The 20383-nt window shown below is 41.5% G+C and overlaps 1 protein-coding gene across 3 annotated transcripts in view; it reads right to left on the reverse strand.

Moving 5' to 3' along the window:
* The window catches only part of RNF144A (ring finger protein 144A), a 66646-nt gene that overhangs the window by 33563 nt on the left and 12700 nt on the right, over positions 1 to 20383 (reverse strand). For 2 of the 3 annotated variants that reach the window (XM_075747217.1, XM_075747218.1), the window contains one exon: positions 15581 to 15670. The exons of the other annotated variant lie outside the window; for it this stretch is intronic. The gene's annotated coding sequence lies outside the window, so the exon portion shown is untranslated. The remainder of the gene's footprint in view (positions 1 to 15580; positions 15671 to 20383) is intronic. 3 annotated transcript variants of the gene reach the window in all.

The raw sequence follows: 20383 nt of genomic DNA on the forward strand, positions 1-20383 counted from the left end.
AAAGAAGCCTGCATGACATAATTGACCAGTTAGCAATTATTTTTTGTTGGTGTTGCCAGTTATTATGCAACTGTACCATAGATTGATAAGGCCATTTTAAAGTCCCTTGATAAAACAATTATGAATAAATTCACCCACTATGTAGATTCTATGGTTATAAAAGCTGGCAGGCTGACTTAGTATCTCTCACTTATCAATCCCAGATAGTTACTGGCATCTATCACTGCATTAACTGTCTGTCTCTGAGTCTTCATCCTCACAGAACTGCTTAGGAAGTAAAATAGAATTCTCTCTGCTAGATGTCTGGCAAACTAACAGACAGAAGACTGGATTTACATAGATATTTAGGTGTTTAGAGATGACTAACTTACAGAAGTCTGGTGCCTGCCTTAGGTTCTTAAATCCTGCCAAATGCCTACCTAACTCTTAAGGCTCAGTCATAAATCTGATCCACAATCAGCTGCACAAGTCCAGCAGTTATCAGTTGTCTTTTGAATTCCAGACAACCCCAACCAATAAAGTCATGTTTTGTCTTCAGCATAACAGGCTGCTGTTTCCAGGCACAACTCTTTTCAACACGTAAGAAACTTCAGCTTGTACAGAATACTGCAGAAAGTCATGTCAACACAGAGTTTATAATGAACTCCTCAGACCTGGCCTTTAAGTCCTTACACTGGCTAACCATCAACTCCAAGCTCACCATCTCTGTTCTTATCTTCAAGTTATTCCAGGGCCTGAGCTCAGAAGAGATAAAAGACCATGTAGAGGCTTAGAGAACTGTCAGCAACTTCAATTTACTGGCCAATATAGCACGTGGGAAACGGGCTCTTCCTTGAGGTGAAACAATTATTCCAGGGACTTTGGTCCACCTCATGAATAGCCACTACATTTCTTTGCTTTATCTCCCTGACTGATAAAAAAAGCCTTATATTTTAAACATATTTATATATCTAATATATATGCATATGTATACATAATATGAAAATATATACATGTATAAAGATTACATTCAAACATTCCAATGCCAAGAAAAACAGTACGAATAGCTGGTTTCTCACAAATAAAAAGGTACTTGAACAAAGTAGCATCAAGAGTGAAAAAAATAAAAAATCTACTGGACCATTTCTAGGACAAGTCACTGTTAGGAGAAATTAAAAAAAAACAAAACCCAAACAAAAAACCAAACACTTTTTCTTTGCTAAACTCCTGGCTAACAATTTTTCTTGTTTCTTATCCTGAGAAATTAGAGTATCACATAAGGCAAAAAAAAATATGAAAATTTATACAACTTGGTTTGATTAGGGCACAGACCATGAAAGATTTCAAATATTAGAAAAGTAATGGACAGCTTCTAGATCTATGGATGTATATGATGATACTGTCTATCAAAGGCATGGGTGGGTAGAGAAAAAAAAGATATTATGGAGACAAACACAGAAAACAAACAGATTTTTAAAACTTCAGCTTCTAAAGAATACTACAAATAGACATGCCACAAGCTCATCCTCTGTCCATGCAGAAGTACCTCAGAGGACAAGATCCTTTCATGCACCCCAAAAAAATAGAGCTGCTGAAAAATGTGACAGAGCCAAAGACTTCTCTGACCTTGCATTTTCCCGTGTTTGTCACCTGCTCCAGTGCCACTGTCATTTCTGGAAGCACTGCCAAAATAAACTGGGTGTGCCTGTTACTCAGATCCCATAGGCAGGGGTGAAAACATTTCAAAGAAAAAAAAATCACTTTGTGTGAAAGAAATTGCAGTCAGGCAGCAGGGAAAGAACTAGAAGATTCAAAGGTATGGAGAAAAAAACCCCCTGTAATTTAATAAAAGAAAAGAGGTGAAAAATAAGACAGAGAACACAGGAAAGACGGGAGGAAATGAGGAGAAAAATAGGGAAAAAGATCTTCTTACTAGCTGTTCCCAGAAGTGTATTATGTTGTACAGAGTACAACAACAACAACTGAAGTGGAATTCTACTGTATTATGCCCCAAACATTCAATATCCCCAAAAGATGACATGAGCAAAAGGACAGAGATGTGGTAATATTAAGGAACATTGCTCAGAATTCATGTGTCTAATTGATGTTTGCTATCCAAGAGGTTGTATGAGTCGTGGAGCAGCAGAGCACCTCAGGCGAGAGCTGGGTAGTCCTTGCCATTTCCCAGCACTGGCACCCCAGACCCTCAGCTCACCTCAGGACACTCTCAGCAGCCAGAGAGATAATTTGAAACAGCTAGGCCAAGGTGATATGCATTTTAAAAGCATCCTCCTCCAGACTGAGCAGGAAAATTCCACTGTAGCACAGGTGTATCACCTGGATCTGAAACTGGCACACATGCAACACATTTTGGTCTGGAAAGAATGATCCTGCCCATCTCATTCGCTTGCTTTAGAGTCACAAACCCATTAGATGCTCATTAAAAACTCCCATGAATTTTAATACAATTCCTCATTAAAAACTCCCATAAACTTTAATGCAATGAACTCTGATGCACTTAATGCACTGCCTTTGAATACTAGGGCCAAGACCAAGGTACCATCTAGGAATTATTATGGCAACCACTATGCTCATGCAAAAGTGTGGAAAACCATGGGTTAAATCATTAACAGTTGAAATATTTAAGGTCTCATTGTTCTAAAGACAGGAAAATGAGCTGCACACACAGAATCTAGGAAATAAAGACTTTCTCCATGTGAAGAATGACACTTTACACTCCATTTTTCCTCTTCTCCTCAAGTTTCAAGAAATCAGAACCAAGCCTACATGATGGAAATTGTAGTGAAACTGAGATCAAGCACAGATTAAAACAATCTATTGGCATCATGACCAAAGGAACAACAGTTCAGGGAAAACACCAAATCTCCTCTCCACTGACAGCTGAATACCAAAAAAGTAGTGTAATCTTTTTTTTTTGAAAGGAGTTACGATATGAATAACCATTTCAACAGAGCAACAACCAGGAGACTTTGAGAGTCAAAGATCAACATCCTATTGACTTGGCTTTTTTGGTTATGAGAAGACAAAATCAGAAATGGTCAAACTCATTTTTCTGGCTGAATGTTTTCAGATTTTGCTTCTACTGGAAGAAAGCTGATGGTTATTAAGTTTTCAGATTTAGAGTATTCTGCACCTTGTAACCACCACGTTTGTTAACAGAAGTCATGCTCAAAATCACCAAGGGCTACGCAGCTAGTGGTCATCAGCCAAGGCAGACAGCTCAGAATGTAGTTAAGTCCTAGTCCAAATTAACATGGCTAAGAAGGTAGTTTCACGTTTTCCAGCTATGACCTCCCATTATAGTCATGGGCTGTTGGTGCCTACTCTAGGGTGTGCTGACTGACTATTTTGGCAGTTCTGCTGGTCATACCGACTAGAGCTCTACTACTGGCTACAAGTAACCCAGTAGCCACCTGCATTTAAAGTACCATAAACCTTAGGCTGATTTCCACCCATATGCCTTGCCCTCTTGCTGGTCCTAACTCTCCCACAATGAAAGGAGCCCAGGATGAATCTGACAGACTTCAACATCTTAAAAAAAGGTAAGATGAAGCCAACCTAAGAGACCGGTCTTAACCAAAGTCAGTTGTAACCTGAGCACACCACTCACAGCTGCAACAACCTCTGAACCCTATCTGGCATTGGAAAGTCACTCATGACTGAATTATGTTCTAGCTTGTGAAGGCCACAGTAATAACAAGGGCATAGACAATTCCCCTGCTCTCTAGGGTAACATCTTATTTTATTATTTTCCAGAAACTCATTATCCACCCAGTCAAAAACAACTGCTTTGCTATGCCTTTCCTCCCACCCCTTACATTTTCCCAACTCTTTCCCCCTCCACCCCTTTCCTTGCTTCCTCCTATTCTTTCCCTCCTCTCTGCTTACAAGGAACTGCTGAATTAGTTCACTCCAAGCTGTCTCCACAATAGCAATAAATCAGTGAGTAGTCTGAAACTTTAAGCTACCACAAGGCTTTTCCTTCTCCACAGTTGACTCTCTCAAAAAAAAGCTATGTTTACACGCAGCCCAAATAACACCAAGGGTTTTTCTTTGTTGGGGGGAAAGAAAAGACTTGGAAGCTTAAAGCTGGAAGCCACAGTTAAAGCTATACAAATTTATTGAGAAAATGCAAATATGAGCAAGGTGTGTAGAGCCCTAGTTCTGCGACAGTTGGAGAGACCAGCTGAGCAATTCTCTTATTTCCACCAGTCAAAAGGAAATAAAAATTGTCTTTTTCCTTGCAACTATGGCAAAATGCACGATTAGTGCACTGCCCAGTGCTGTACTTGCATTGTGCTTCACAAGTCTCAGGTGAAGCAATAAAGTATGTGGGATTGAAAAAAAAAACCCACCAGAAACCCTCTTAATGTCTGTCACTTGTATATTAACAGTGGAGCTAAGGCTTTAACAACAGGTCACATCTTAGCTGTAAGACAGCACATACACAAGTACCCCCCTTTCGTGTGCTACGCTTGAACTGCAAAGCAGATATGCTGGCAGCTGAAAACAACAGAGCAGGGTGAGGTCTGGTTAACTTACCCACAGCTTTCTTTATCCCTGTGACTCAATAATAACCGTCAAATTCCAGGCAGATACTTGTAAGAGACAGCATTTTTCATGGCTCCCAGTGTGGACAGCAAGTTCCCAGTCTCACGCCCCAGATCTGCCCCTCAGATTAGCATGAAGTTCTCCCTTGCTCTGAAGAGTTACTTTCCACTAACAATATTGAGAGAGAAAAGAACCAATAAGGCACATATAGGCCATAGGACTCGGAAGAAAATATTGCCAAAGTACAAGAAAAGAGAAAGACTCTTTGTAGGAGTAAGACTTCATAGAAATGTTTTGTACAGTAATTACAGCCAATTTGAAAATTACTTTTCCCTTTTCCAAAACTATGTCTAAAACCAGCAACTCTAGCTAAAGAACTTGGATGGCTGCTCTGCAGAAGTAACAGCTTCTATTATACCATATCGCACTGCGCATCAGCTATGGCCCAGAAACGCCCGTCTAGTTTTCAGAGGACAGAAAAGTACATGAGAGTGAATTAGATGTCATGGTATACAAACTCATTCACCACACTGGTGTGACAAACCAGCACATGCCTGGGCACAGACCTGTCACTCACATGGGCTAGAGAACTTAGAGATTCTTATTAAGTAATACCACTTTGATTAGAGCAGATGTTTAATTTGGTCTGGTTTCTTCCTCCTTATTGATGGTCCAGTCAGGCCCAGGGAAGCCAAGAGGCTTCCTCCCTTATTGATGGTCCACCACAGGCCGGGAAGACCTTCACCAAACACAATCAAGAGAAAGTTCACCCGTCAGTGTGAACTGCTAAGATTGCACAAAGAAAAGGATGATCTAGCGATTAAAACATCACCCAGGTTGTAAGAAACTACTAATAACCTCTTCTGTCTCAAGCGTACTGCGTAACTGAGCAGCTCATACAGTTTAGTCGTGCCTCAGACAGACACATCAGCCGGTACCTACCACATCACAGAGGCTGGTGGGTGGATGAACAGTGCATTAGCTGCCTGAGCGTGTGTCCTCCTTCTCCTCTCCCTCTGCAGGGCGAGAATCAGCATTTGCAGTATTTTCAGAGGTTATTACCCTCAACGCCAGTCCCAGCTCCAATCCTTCACAGCAATATTACCATTGCGTAGTAATGCTCCCTGCTTCAGTGTTGTTTTTTTCCCCCTCCCCACATTTAACGACGTTTGCAGCGTGAGACGTGTACCTGTTTGCTGCAGAAAGCAGCAGCACGGTAGCAGCCCTCTGCACGTGGCAGGCGCCATGCAGAACGCCTCTGCAACAGAAAAGGCTGAAAGAGCAAAAGCAAAGGCTGAAGCGCTGCGGGCACGCAGAGAGAGCACAAAGCAGAAGGGGAAGAAAGGAAAGAGCGCAGGTCCACCGCAGTGGAAACATTCCCTTCAGGGCTCCTCACGCTACGGTCGTCCAGATAACAAGTGCCGTCAAGTCACAGACCTTTGATTTGGGAACACAGGCAGAGGAATGCTATTGGGATTTTCCCCATATCGCTTTGTAAACTTGAGCACAGCTCTTAAAAATCAATAGGTATCAGGCCTTGGTTTATTACTTCTAGTTTCCACTTAAGTTTTCTCCTCTTACTCATTGACTAATTGTAGTAAATTAAGGTGCTTTTGGAGCTTGAACTATAGTTTTTCTTTGCTCATTTATAACAAAACCTCAAGAACAAACTACTGGCAGTTCTACATTTGTAAATGGCTTTCCCTGCCAATTAATTCATTTGGTAAGGACAGTATGGAGCTGATCAGGACTTTTTGCTTTTTTAACCTTTTATATTACAGAAGAGACTTGGCTTTTGAGTTACCCAAACAGAACAGATGTTGAAAATGATTAAGGAAAATACTAACTCAGTATAGAATAAGTTATCAAAAAAAAAGTTAAATAAAGCCTTTCTAATGTGTTATCAGCATATTTGATTTGAATAACAAAATAAAATAAAAATAAAACAGCTGTTGCTTTACATGTAACTGCTTTGTTAGAAAGAAAACTGAAAGGACTTAAGTCAGTCACCTGCACCTTCTTCATACCCACATAATTCATCCTGCCAAAGAGGGAATACCTCAGGTAACAATTAAGCAACACAAATCCACCCAATGTGATCAGAGTACTCGACTCTACTGCAGATCTGATACGTAGCGAAAGGGACAGCCTACTCACAAGCCAGCAATTGCCTGCTAACATTTTGCCTTGCCTCTTCGCACACCTAGGCCATATTAACCCCTTCCCCAAATTAGCACACACATTGCAACAGGTACTCAGTTCTGGCGTGTTGGGTATATCCCACACTGTGTGTTCCTAGGAACAGTTTTGGCTTGTGGCTCTGTGCAAGCCACCTGCATCCTGCTCGATCCGTAACTCCTACCTGCTCGAGAGCGAGCGTGGGCAGGAAGCACACAAACACAGCCCTGGCTGCACGCTTCTTACGGGTGGCGGTGCTGACCTGCTCACTAGCAGAGAGCACGCTGGGCGCACAGACAGAAAACACGTACTTATTCTTCAGTTTCCCAGCAGAGAGATCTAGCATGCAGCATAAAGTGAGGAAAATTTGCACACGCTTATTCTGGCAAGGATGACAGCATTTCTAGAGCAGCTTAAGTTTGTGCTCATCATTCTAGGGGGTTTATAAAGAAGAGCTTGAAAAACAAAACAGGCAAATGAAGAGCTTTCTTCAGTGAGTCTTGATGGTTTTTAAAGGAAGTTAACATTACCAGAATTAAGTCATTTTACTTCCTGAAGAAGGAAACAAAATGAAGCAGTGGCACTTAGATTTAAAGCAATGATATACACAATATATTCCTTAAGCCACTTCATAAAAAGAGGCCCTTCCACAAGTGCAAGTGATCAGTCCCACAAACACAACACCCAGGAAACAGCTAATAGCTCTCTTCTCCCTATGTAAAACATCTACGTCAAGCCTCTCACCTCGGACATCTGAAAAATCCTTGTTAGAAGCTGGACAGATACTCAGATGGTTGCTCTGCACTGTCACAGCTAATTTATTAATAGGAATCAAACTACCTTAAACACTACATCAGGTCTTGCTCCATATTGTAAGATTCCCAGATTAGGGTCAGCACCACCCGCAGACTGCAAACTCCTCTGTGGGAAAGCGATTTTACTTTCTATGTTTGCATAGTACATGCTGCAGTGGACCACGGGTTTCATAAGTTAACATCAATGCAAAGTTATAAAACAATTCAACTAATATTAATACCCTTGGTACTAAATTCCGTGCCTCAAAAAAAAATAAAATGGATGAGTAGCTGAATTTAGTGGACAACTATTTTCTCTAAACCTGCTTGGGTGTCAGGAAGTATCTTTGCAACAGCACTTGCCTGAGGAGTTCTGACTCCTGTAGTATGCAGCAAAAAGCAATCACGTCAACCATTTAATGTTACTTCAATGTTAAAAAAATAAAGCAGAAAAGCCTTAGTAAAACAAAATTTTACTGGAAAAAGTTATTATTAAGAAGGCCGAATTAAAAAAATGGTAGTTAAAGATATTCCACACTTTCTAGAGGCCACATGTTGAACGTTTTAGATAGTAGGAACCTTTCCAAGTTCAACTCGTGCTTTCCCAAACCAAACAAGGCATAAACCACGGCAGCCTGCCCTCTTTTCAGCTTCTGGGAAGATCACAGATGCGGCTGCTCATTATGGTCCCAGCCAAGTAACACGGCACACACACACACCACCCACTCAAGCTCTCGAGACATACCCTCCTATTTAAAGGGAATCCACTGTACTAAGAAATGAATCTTTTTTGGTAAGTTCTGTAATTGTTACTTTTTCCTATTTACTTTGATGGTCACTACAGTGTTTTATATTAAGGAGACCATGAAAGAGCAGCCACAGTGGTCTGACATTCCAGTTTAAAATAGAGACGTTTGGAAAGGAATTGTTCCAGAGGTTCTAAACTAAACAACATGGACTGCAACCCACTACTTAAAATAAGCTTCTGTGGTTTGTTTTTAGATATTCCTAGTAACAAACTCAATCTGATTGCTCTCTCTTGGTTGACTTTATTGCACCTAGCAATCTACGAGGCCAGTAATAGAAATTTCATTTAAAATATGGCCATTAATGTTGCTAAAGATAGTCTATTACATGAGTAAGCTGTGACACAGGCCTGAAGTAATTCTCTAGATTTTTTTTTTTGGTCAAAGGACAATAAGTGCTTGGCTAGGAGTTAAAAGCTCTACATGCTTTTAGGATGAAATAGTTTGTCAATATTAAAATAGACAGGAAGAAAACTTTCAAAGGGAAGAACTGAACCCTGGAATATCTCCATATTTTAAGACACCCCCTCTCCCCCTCCCACCAAAGAACAAGTGTTTAATCATCAAAGGTATCCTACATTTATTTTCTGGAATCCTTGGTTAACCTACATTGTCTACTAATACAGTATTTTGCCCTAGTTAATTGGCAAAGACAGCCCTTTAGTTTCTTTCCAGCAGGAAACCAATTAAATAGATTCAAGAGCAAAGCAGTGCTACTTTAAAAACAAACAAGAGGGAGGAGCACAGTAGCTGGCTGCTGCTTCTCCAGAAAAGTCGGAACAAGCCATTTGTTTAAAAATTGAAGACACATGGGCAGTGCATCTTCTTTACACCAGTCAGCACAAATGGGAGCAAGAGCATCACAACTTGAACAAAGGTTCTTGGTGGTCTTCAGATCTCATTTAGGTGGGCGAGGCCAGAGCAAAGCAGGGTAGGAAGACCCTACAATGTAACAGAAGATGGGAAATTCAGGGTTTCATCCATACTTGTCATGGTTTAACCCCAGCCAGTAACTAAGCACCTTGCAACCACTCACTCACCCCTCCCCTCCCAGTGGGATGGGGAAGAGAATGGGAAAAAAAACCCCACTACCCACACCTCATGGGTTGAGATAAAGACAATTTAATAGGATAATAAAGGAAGAGAATTAATGATAATGATAAAAAAATACAAAACAAGTGATCCATAAATGCAATTGCTCACTACCTGCAAAAAAGCCCCTGATGCCCAGTCTGTTTCCAAGCAGCGATCCCACCTCCCGGCTGGCTTCCCCAGTTCTATGCTGAGCATGACGTTCTGTGGCAGGGAATGTCCCTTTGGCCAGTCTGGGTCAGCTGTCCTGGCTGTGCTCTCCCAGCTTCTTCTGCACCTGGCAGGGCACAGTGAGAAGCTGAAAAGTCCTTGACTTAGTGTAGGCACTACAACTACCTAGCAACAACTGAAAACATCAGTGTGTTATCAACATTATTCTCATACTAAATCCAAAACACAAAACTATACCAGGTACTAGAAAAATTAGCTTTATCTCAGCCAAAACCAGGACAATACCAACTCTGTTCTAAATGGAGAATAGGGAGGTTTTTGCACCAGACATGCTGCATCAGCTGTAAGCCAAGGCAACGCTACGTAAGCTTTAAGTCTCTGAAGTCTAATAGCTGAAGTCACACACTGGACTTAATGGGGAGTTTGGGAATATGACTAACAAAACAACTAGGTCAGTAAGTACTGGCACATTTGTAGTCAATTCATACTTTAAAAACCAAAACCCCCCACTAATGAAGGTCTACAGAAGACAGTGAAGATGAGGACATGCAGACTGGGAAACATCCAAAACCAAGATTTAAGAACATACAAAGTATAAGCTAACCACATGGGGCTTGTAATTGTGTGGTTGTTAGCCAACGAACAAAAGCAACTAACTATTTGTAAAAATGCCTGATAAAGATGACAAAAAAAAATCAGTAGAAAAAAAATAAGCACAAAGGAATGGATTAGGGTCACCAAAAAATAGCACTATAGAGAGAATGCAAGCTGAGAGACCTCTCCCCCCAGGTGCTGGTCAGCGATGCAGGCACTTGCACTTGGTCAGAACACTTCAATACTGAGTGACAAACGGGACTTAACTTCTAACCACAGGTTTAAATCAACCGAGCTGGGTTGAGGAGGATGGACCAATACCTGCTAGTGACCTGAAATAACCAGGAGGCCTGGGTTCCTGCAACGCCAGCAGTGGTCGGAGACTTAGCAGATGGAAAAAAGCAGGCAAAGTGGCATGTAGTGCATAAGGCAATATAATTATCCTGTGTCACAGACAGTTTGTACTCTCCTGCCTTCTCTAATACTCAAAATGAAATGTTTTCTCCTGGGGAGGTTGGCTTTGCGTTTTGGTTAAAGAAAGCATGGTTGAGAAGTGGGTGTTGTGCTTGGAACAGCAAGCAGTGAGGTTTGAGAGGGCTCCAAGTTCCTGAAGTTCCTTCCACAGCCCCTGAGAAAACTACTTCACTTGCACAGCTCAGCTTGTGCCCGTGACACACCAGCCACCAACCTGCTTCTTCCTCAGCCTTTGGCTCCCATCTTTACAGACATGGGAACCAGCACCTCAAAATTATGGCAAAGACATTAAAAGGACTACCGATTAACATGGCAAGCCATAAATCAGCCTTTCACCATGGTGTGAAAGGGAAGGGACGAAGCTGACGGGTCCCCCTCTCTGGGAGGCAGAGCGAGCTCCTTGGCAGCTTCATTCCCACTGCCAGTTCTTACCCTGCAGGATGGTTTCAAGCCAACCTGCAAATTTTATAGGAAAGTGAAACTGGATTGAGACATGCAGAAAGCAAGCCAGAATTAAAGAGAAAAAGAAGGAAGAGCTCAATTTCTAGCTATTGGGGATGGAGGAAGATTCAGTAATACTGAGATGACAGCAAACACAGAGAGCGCTACTGATCCCTGTTGGGATCAATATACTAACAGGAGAATCAAAAACAAATCAGAGATAAGATCAGAAGCCCCGTTGTAATGTCTGAATCTAGGAAGGGGCAAGAAAATGTCTCAAGTACTGCTGTAATTAATTTGTGCAAGTTGCATTCAAGTAAAAGTAGAAAAAGTAGAAGTTCTACTTGTGAAAACTCAGGAACTGAGTTTGTTAGGCGGCAACAAGACCCTTCTGCATGAGACAGATGATTGCTACAAGGACTGGTATGCAGTGGTTGCCTAACTCTTCTCTGTGAAGGTCAAAATACACAACAGCAGACAAGTGTCTTGACTTGTGCCTCTTTCCCTACTTTGTAGATTGCCAGTACATTCCAGCACATTTAAATACTGCAATCCTACTGCTTTTCCTTGTTGCTTTGTGCATCTGCAGTCAGTGCCCTCTACTCCCTTCACATTTGCTGAAAAGAAGAAAAAAAATTAGCTATCCCAACTCCACTGACTCTTCCAACCCCTTCTTAACAGAAAAGTGGCCAGTTATACAGAACCTGGAACACATAATTCAGAAAGCCAATTTCACATATACACAGAATCTGTTCAAAAAGTGAACATTTGCAGCCAAATTTCAGTTCTAGAGACTGCAAAAGGAGGGGAGATATAACTCCCATTCAGTTTTTGGCATATGGTACTACCGCAAAACCTCTTAGTCAATCTGAGCTTACTAGAAACTAATATTAGGTTAAAAAAAAAAAAAAGAAAAAAGGAGAAAACCCTCTGGGAATTGAAACAAAACCCCAGAAATGTGACCTACAGCTGTTTATTTCAATAGGATGCCAAGTCCTTCTGCAGTAATAGTGAGACATTCAGAACTAAGAATTGAAAACCTTGCAGACTGAGAAGCCCTTGCCTGGTTAAAACCACTCCACGTTGCTCTGCACAAGCCACGAACCCGCACATAGAAACAACCAGCAAACAAAGGAACGCAGATGGCTCTAAAATGAGCTAATACAAATTACTTTCAAAATTTTGCTTACTATAAAAAAAGTAATTTCCCACCTTCAAACCTTTCTTTGCTATTGGAGGAGAATTTTTGTGGACTAAAGCCAATAAATAGGTTTAATTTTACATCCTGGTTCGTGAACTATAATTAAAACCAAACTTCACTTTGTGGTTGTCACCACAAAATGAGTTTGTCACCTCTGCAGTGCAGTACTTCCTTCTTGTCACAGGCTGAAAAAAAACACTACTTGACTTTTGTAGGCAGATTATATTTACATTTTTAATAAAGTTCTTTTTAGCTGTCAAAGTTTTCTATGTTGTACTGAGCCAAGCTGCGCCTTTGGATACTGCTACAAAACATAACATATTAATAATAATAATGAAAATTATGAATGTGTCACTGAAGCAAGATCATCCACACTGCACACTTGTCACTACATTATGGTACACTCACTCAGTTATAGAGGTCTCAGCTGCCATTAGGGTTACAGACAGCTTAGAAAACATTATCTTTATCTGAAGCAAAGCCAAAATATTTTGATTGCTTCCTTCCACAGCAAAGTGAAACATGATAACTGTTTTAAGGTTATAAACAATGAGATAGAAATAAACAACTCCGTAAGCAAGCCCCACAATTTCAAGCCAACACTGGATCATTAGAGAAGAATTTTGCCTTTTGGCAAACTGACTTTCCTCATCTGCTCCCTTCTCTCCCTACTAACAAGCAGGAGCAAGCTACATCTATGAAAGCATCTCTAAAGATGACGAGACGCACAAGCTTTTCTCTAGATGCTTAGGAAAGATCAACAAGTTCTGCCACTATGTTCACTATCACATTGACAGGAGTGGTGGGCTCCTGCTAGACAAGGAAAATCGAGAGGGCAACACTCCTCTGCTTTGTATTAATAGTCTGAACTATGTATGGTATGTTCTCATTTGTTACACAAATACCTCATCATCATCCGTATGCCACAAATATTTTCCAATACAGACCTCTGCCAAGATATGCTCCATTTCAGTAATCCTTTGGAGTCAATTCAGTTAAATAGGGTTGGTGGGCAGCAGAAAGGTTCAAAAACCCAAGGCAGATTTCAGCTATTTATGTGCACAATATGTCAGAGCTGCTCTCATTGATCACAGAAGTCCACAAAAGATCATAGAAGTCAACAGTTGTTTCACATTTGCCAGAACAATGACACTAAACTGAGGTTTTTGCTTCTTTAAGAAAAAAGACCAGCTCTGCATGCTCTTGGGACACAGGTCCCCAGAGTACTTTATGCACACTTTTTCACTTGCATTTCAGAAAAGGGGATATGGTGCCTGGAGAGGTTTGAGAATCTTTAGAAAGACCTCAGCAGAAAATTAAAACAGGGATGTAAGAACAAGCTGCACTGCTGGTAAGGTGGTGGTGGGGAACAGGTACGGAGGCAGACCTGACAGCGTGGGACTCTCAGGGAGAGGGATGGAGAGCTGATCTCAGGGAAGAAGGCTAAGGGACCTTGGCTTATTTAGCTTCGCATGTGGAGATCCAGAAGAGATATGATCACTCCCTGAATACGCATGATGCAGGGTAATGTACATCACACAGTGGGAGAGGAATTTTTGAAGCGAAAAAGACATCATTGACCACAAGGACAGATGTGTATAAAATTGTCATTGTCATTTACTGGAGAAACTTCAAAGTTTCTGAGAGATGCAGTGCATGTTTCTATTACAGCTTTCCAAAAGTAGAGGGAGCAGAAATAGTGATTATTTGTAAACTGAAAGTTTATGAAAGGAATTATACTATCTACAGCCCAAATTGTGAGGGACCCAAGAAATCCTTTCCACTTCTCTGTATTTAAATTTTAATTCAACTAGTTAAAAAGAAAGCAATGAAGCTGTAGAATTGTTTTTTGAACCTCAACTTGCTTTTTCAGCAAGGGATACAGAAAATTATATCAGACATTTTGGTTTTAAATTAAATCTCTCCCTTTTTTCCCCATTTTGTTTTTCTGCTCGTGACAAAGATGTGACAAAAAAAAAGATCTTTTTCACTTAGTTTTCATCTGGGATTTTTTTTTTTTTCTGCTCACTTTTTTAGTACTATTTCAACAACCTTTACAATTAAACAATACTTCTTTACACTAAGACATGTTACTCAAACTGTATGCTCAGCTTGTTATATGAAAAGCTCAGTACTTAAATTCAAGCCAGTGAGGGCAAGATTATGTTTTCTTCACAAGACTTTTTTCCTGTGATCAGAAAAAGTCAAGCAAAAACATCATTACACTTTGATAATTAAGCCAAGAACTTGAGTTTCAAAGGAAAGGAGAAAAAAAAAATTACAATCTGCCAGTCTTAAGTATATGACTTCTCAATACCATTTCCAGAAGATGCATGCATGTGAAGGTGGCATTGCTTGGGAAAATGGAAAGCTACCAACAACGAATCACAAGCTCAGACAAATGAAGAATCTAAAACCGTCATTATTTCTGCATATAGGCATGTATTAGAGTAAGCATAATGCAGCACTTCCAGCTCTAGTGATATTTACAGGATGATCTTTTCCAGACCGCAAACAGAGAAATGGACAGACTTTAAATATTTAAACAGAATTTTTACTGCCTTCTAGAAGACAAGAACATAAATATTTGCCTTTTTTTTTTTGATTGACTAGAAATGCATTTATCAGATATATCAACAATTTGCTATGGAGTACATATAGATCTGTAGCCATTTCAAAAGGAAATCACTTTTTTATTATCTCACTTCCTTATTTGGCATATGGATTTACTGCTGCGTAACACTGAAAGTGTAGTATTGTGGGACATTAAACTATTAAATCAAGGACCATACATGAAAGCAAACCAGGATCTGTTATAGAGATATAGAGATACATATTATATAGAGATATAAAAATAAACTCTAGTGAACCCATTTTAGGTAGTACCATAAAACTGTGCTTTGAAGACAGTTACCAAACTGCACCAAAACAAGTCTTTCTCTCTGCACCTCGGACTTTGCTAGGAAGTTAACTAGAATGGCGATATTCTTGTTTTCCTACATTCAGTTGGTAAATGAACCAACCCTTTTCATTCTAGAGCTCCATAATTAAAAGCAAACTTTGACAAATTCCCTCGTCTGTAGTACGCTGGGCTACGTGGGTTTGATTTTTGTGGGGGGAACACAAGAGCTATTCCCAAGACTATAAAATCCGTGTCTCGGGCGCTTCCCCCCAGCTCCTGTTGGCGTACCAGCCCTATGAAAGAGCTGCTGCATTGGAAACTGCATCTGTCTGCGCCCTGGCCAAGTGTTGTCAAGACAGTCAATGCAAATGCCTACCACAACAATCTCTCCTTTGTCAGTCACAGGGATCCCATGAGAAAGCACCAACCAGTCTAGGAATTTGGCTCAAGGTAGCGTTAGACAAGCCTGAAAAACAAAAAACAAGGGTCAGACTTTATTTAGATTGACTGTATAAAACCGGAACTAACAGCTCCATTCTGTCAAGGAGCTTTTAAAGTTGTGTGGTGGCACAAGTGGTCTTACTGCAGACAGACAAAATTCACCTCTTAACCCTTTCTACTCTCTGCACTTACTGGCTCTGTTTGTATTTATCAGCTTGGGAGGATTAATCCTATTAAACAAGAGATTTATTAGTGTTTTTAATGCAATGGATTTCCAAGCCTGAACGGGAAAAACACATTTTACTATCATCTTACATAGCTGCAGCCCTTACGATCCAGAACTTCAGGAAAACATACTCTGAAGGCCCACAAATCACATCCAGCAATAGAATCAGGGACTTCTTATGGACAAAACCAACAATGAACTACAACAACTTTCCACGCACTTAGCAAAACATTTCTAGAAGCCGTACCAGGAAAACATACATACAAAGCCACATGCAAAGCCTAACACTTTGAGCAAAATCAGTCTGTAGGCAGAGCATTTTAATAAATGTGATGACATGCCAGGGAAGAGGAGGAATTCAGAGCACAGCAATTGGCAGGAGTCCAATTTTCACTCCAAGATATTTCCCATTTTCAGATTTATCCAACAGTGTTATTTCTGCGAGAGAAATCATCGGGTCAGTTTCTTTCCAGTGAATACTCAGAAAAACACATATCCTCAAACTGAACAGGTAGAATTTTTTTTTAACATAAAACCTGTCCTTTATTACCAAACCTAAAAAAAATGCGGTTCAGAATTAGTTTATAGCCAAACACACAAGATTCTAGTCTTCCTTATTCATCTTAAGTTTTAAACAACATGCTATTTAAAAATACTTGTAACTATTGAAGCATGCATTAAGCTTTAGAACTTCTAAAAATGAGCATTTAATTCCTGCAACATTCTCATCCTCCATTCTCTGATTTCTATTTAGAGAGACATGTGATATGGGAAAACCATCTACCAAACTTTTAGATAACCCCCCTCCAAAAAACAGTAGTTAGAGGAATGGCCTGACAGCTCAGGCAATCTTTACTTGGATGAGCTCAGATATATGTGCACTGTAACATTTTAGGCCACTGATCAGTTATTCAACCAACAGTTATGTCACCAAAAGGAGGTTCCCTCCTCCCTTCTTGCACATCCTCCTCACTTTAACCTTCCCCTCCCACTTCTTTGCCACAAACCCTGCTTGAAAATTAGGAAATCTAACAAAATTGTGTCATTGCCCTCTTCCCACATTCGCTCATCATTTTAGGAAGAAAAAGTGACAAACAAAATCTATTTTCATTACAGTATATCTGCTTGTAAAATACGAAAACGGCTTCCTGGAGCTTAGCATCAGAAGGACTGCTGGATGCATTAGCTTGTTAATCTGAATGCCACAAATAATTTCCCATTTCCCAAGTACCCTGAAAGCAAGACAAATAACTTCACGTGGCTAGCGAGTACTGCCCAGGCACATGACCTGCCTTGGGCTGGACATCTTAAGAGATCCACCACTTTCTCTAATAGTGGGAAGAGCAATTTACTTGTTTGAAGAGCTGCAGCTGCTCACCTTCTTTCCATTTAGAACTTCAGCCAGTGGTTCTAGTTATGACTCTCTGTATTTGGTTTGTGCGGCAAGGTTCTGGTAGCAGAGGGCTACAGGGATGGCTTCTGTGAGAAGCTGCTAGAAGCTTCCCCTGTGTCCTACAGGGCCAAGGCCAGCCGGCTCCAAGATGGACCCGCCGCTGGCCAAGGCCGAGCCCATCAGCAACGGTGGTAGTGCCTCTGAGATAACAGAGTTAAGAAGGGGGGAAAAAACACCAGGAGCAATTACAGCCAGAGAGGGGAGTGAGAAGATGTGAGAGGAACAACTCTGCAGACACCATGGTCAGGGAAGGAGGAGCGGGAGGAGGTGCTCCAGGTGCAGGACCAGAGATTCCCCTGCAGCCCATGGAGAAGACCAAGGTGAGGCAGGCTGATCCCTGCAGCCCATGGAGGTTGATGGTGGAGCAGATATCCACCTGCAGCCCATGGAAGACCCCACACCAGAGCAGGTGGAGACACCCAAAGGAGGCTGTGACCCTGTGGGAAGCCCATGCTGGAGCAAGCTCCTGGCAGGACCTGTGGTCCTATGGAGAGAGAAGCCCACACCAGAGCAGGTTTGCTGGCAGGACTTGTGACCCCATGGGGGACCCATGTTGGAGCAGTCTGCTCCTGAAGGACTGTACCCCATGGAAGGGACCCACGCTGGAGGAGTTCGTGAAGAACTACAGCCCGTGGGAAGGACTCACGTTGGAGAAGTTGGTGGAGGACTGTCTCCCGTGGGAGGGACTCCACGCTGGAGCAGGGGCAGAGTGTGAGGAGTCCTGCCCCTGAAGAGGAAAGAGCGGCAGAGACAATGTGTGATGAACTGACCACAACCCCCATTCCCTGTCCCCCTGTACCACTGGCGGGGGGGTGGGGGGGAGGGACAGAAATAGGGAATAATTAAGCCTGGGAAGAAAGGAGGGGTGGGGGAAGGTGGTTCAAGACTTTTTAAATTTTATTTTCTCATTACCCTACTCTGATTTGATTGGCAATAGATTAAATTATTTTTTCCCAAAATCAAGTCTATTTTGCCCATGATGGTAATTGGTGAGTGATCTCTCCCTGTCCTTATCTCGACCCACGAGCCTTTCGTTATATTTTCTCTCCCCTGTCCAGCTGAGGATGGGGAACTGATAGAGCAGCTTTGGTGGGCAAGTGGCCTCCAGCCAGAGTCAACCCATCACACTCTTGCTCTCCAAATGGGAGGAGTAGGAGGAAAATAGAAAAATAAAGAAGAGAGTAACAGAAAGTTAGTACAAGATTCTTTTTTCTCAAGGCAGACAAGATGCTCAGTCTCTTCTCATACTGTTGGGGTATGGTTAGTGTTTAAGCTGCCTGCAAACTCCTTTCCTACAGCTCTACCACAGATGTTTTCCAGCTCTTCTGCCAGCCCTTCTTCTTAGCACAAAACTTGTCCTGGCCAGTACTCTCAGTCATTGCATCAGCTTCATCCGACTCAGGCGTCTGCTGACCTCTTTCATCCTCTTAAAATCTTGCCCTTGCCAGCACCTCACTCAGCACTTCGCTAACCGCTCGCTCCACCAGTGCTGCCTTCCTGGGGCCCTCTCTCTCACTTTTATCTTTCAAGGCCAAGAGGGATCCCAAGGAAACAATTCCCTTTTTATCAGCAGCGTTTGTCTCTCCTCCTGTTTGCTCCTGGGCAATCTCTTCCAGCCACAAAACTTCAGTCATCCTCTCTACAGAGGGACCTCACAGATTTACCTCCTATTCCAAGCCTCTCTCTCCTTATGCAAACTGGAAGTTTCAGTTGTCCTCTCTGACATTTCCTTGGAGATATCCAGCTACTAGGTTAAGCCCTACACAGGGCCAGACAAACATCTTATCTCCCCTCCCACACAAGGCTTTCCCAAGAGGCTCTTCCTTGATTAGCCAACATCCTGCCAGTCCCCCAGCCTGCAGGCTGATCGTGACATTCAATACAACCTGCACATTTAAATCCTGTAGAAAGAACATGCAAAATATACATAAAATGCAGTCCTTTCTAATCTGTCAGAAAACTAAAATGCTCATCCAGGCACTTAAGATCTTTCTCCTTTTCTTGGGCTTCAACCAAGAAAACTTGATCTTGAGAAGTATTTCTGAAGGGACATAAGCAACGGTCATCTCCCCTGTAGGCCACCTTGCCATTTTAACCCTGTTTTGCTGTTTAATTCATATAAAAAACCTAAATTCCTTCTCTGTAATTTTAATAACCTTCTCAGCCTGTTTTCTCTTGATTGTTTTTACCAATGTTTAAGAGCCAGCTGCCTACTTCTGATCAGCTGGTGACATTATCTTCCATCACCAACAGAGCAATCTATCTCACAGAGACAGATCTGACAGATCAATCCATCCAATCTGTATTAGACATTTGTCTTTGGATGAGATGAAGTCTGTCCTAAAATTATGTGGACAGGGATCCAATAAATACAAATAAGACAAATGCAGGGATAAAAAAAGGCTGCTCGCACCCCACCACATTAAATTTTCCACATTAAATCACTACCAGGAATTTTTTCAGCACTAAATTTTTGTGGGTCTTTCTATACCTCCTGCAGGTTTTCAAAAGATATTTTAAAGATGTGAAAACTAGGACCAGACACAGAATTTGAGTATTACTGTAATTAATGACATGCAGAGAGAAAAATGTTTCTTTTATAAATGACATCAGCCAACGATTAAACTAGCCCTCTCTCCTCTCCCTGCAACAGTGCACTGGGAACAAAGTTCTGTATCCACTATGATCCCTAACACCTCTGCAGGGCTGCTGCTTTCCAGGGTGCACTCTCCCATGCTACGGATATCCAGAAGACTTGTCACTGAGAAATCTGACTGCATACCTACCTTTGGTTTTACTCATCAAAAAGAAATAATTCTTTGTGACCGCTTACTTATCATTAAAATCTGGGAATGGCAGATTGGGGAACAGCCTAATCTGCCTTTTTTTTTTTTTTTAAAGCTTCTGTCAAACAAATGAAACTGCTAAATGGTCCCAGTCCTTCTAGAGCATCTTGATTCCCAGTTTATTTCCCACAGACATCTACTTGTTTATACTTCGCAGTCAGCTGCTGTTCCATTCACCCGGCATGCTTTTGCTGACGCGCTGTAATGGGTCTG

This window comes from Balearica regulorum, chromosome 3 (assembly GCF_011004875.1).
Source record: "Balearica regulorum gibbericeps isolate bBalReg1 chromosome 3, bBalReg1.pri, whole genome shotgun sequence".
In the NCBI taxonomy this organism is placed as follows: domain Eukaryota; kingdom Metazoa; phylum Chordata; class Aves; order Gruiformes; family Gruidae; genus Balearica; species Balearica regulorum.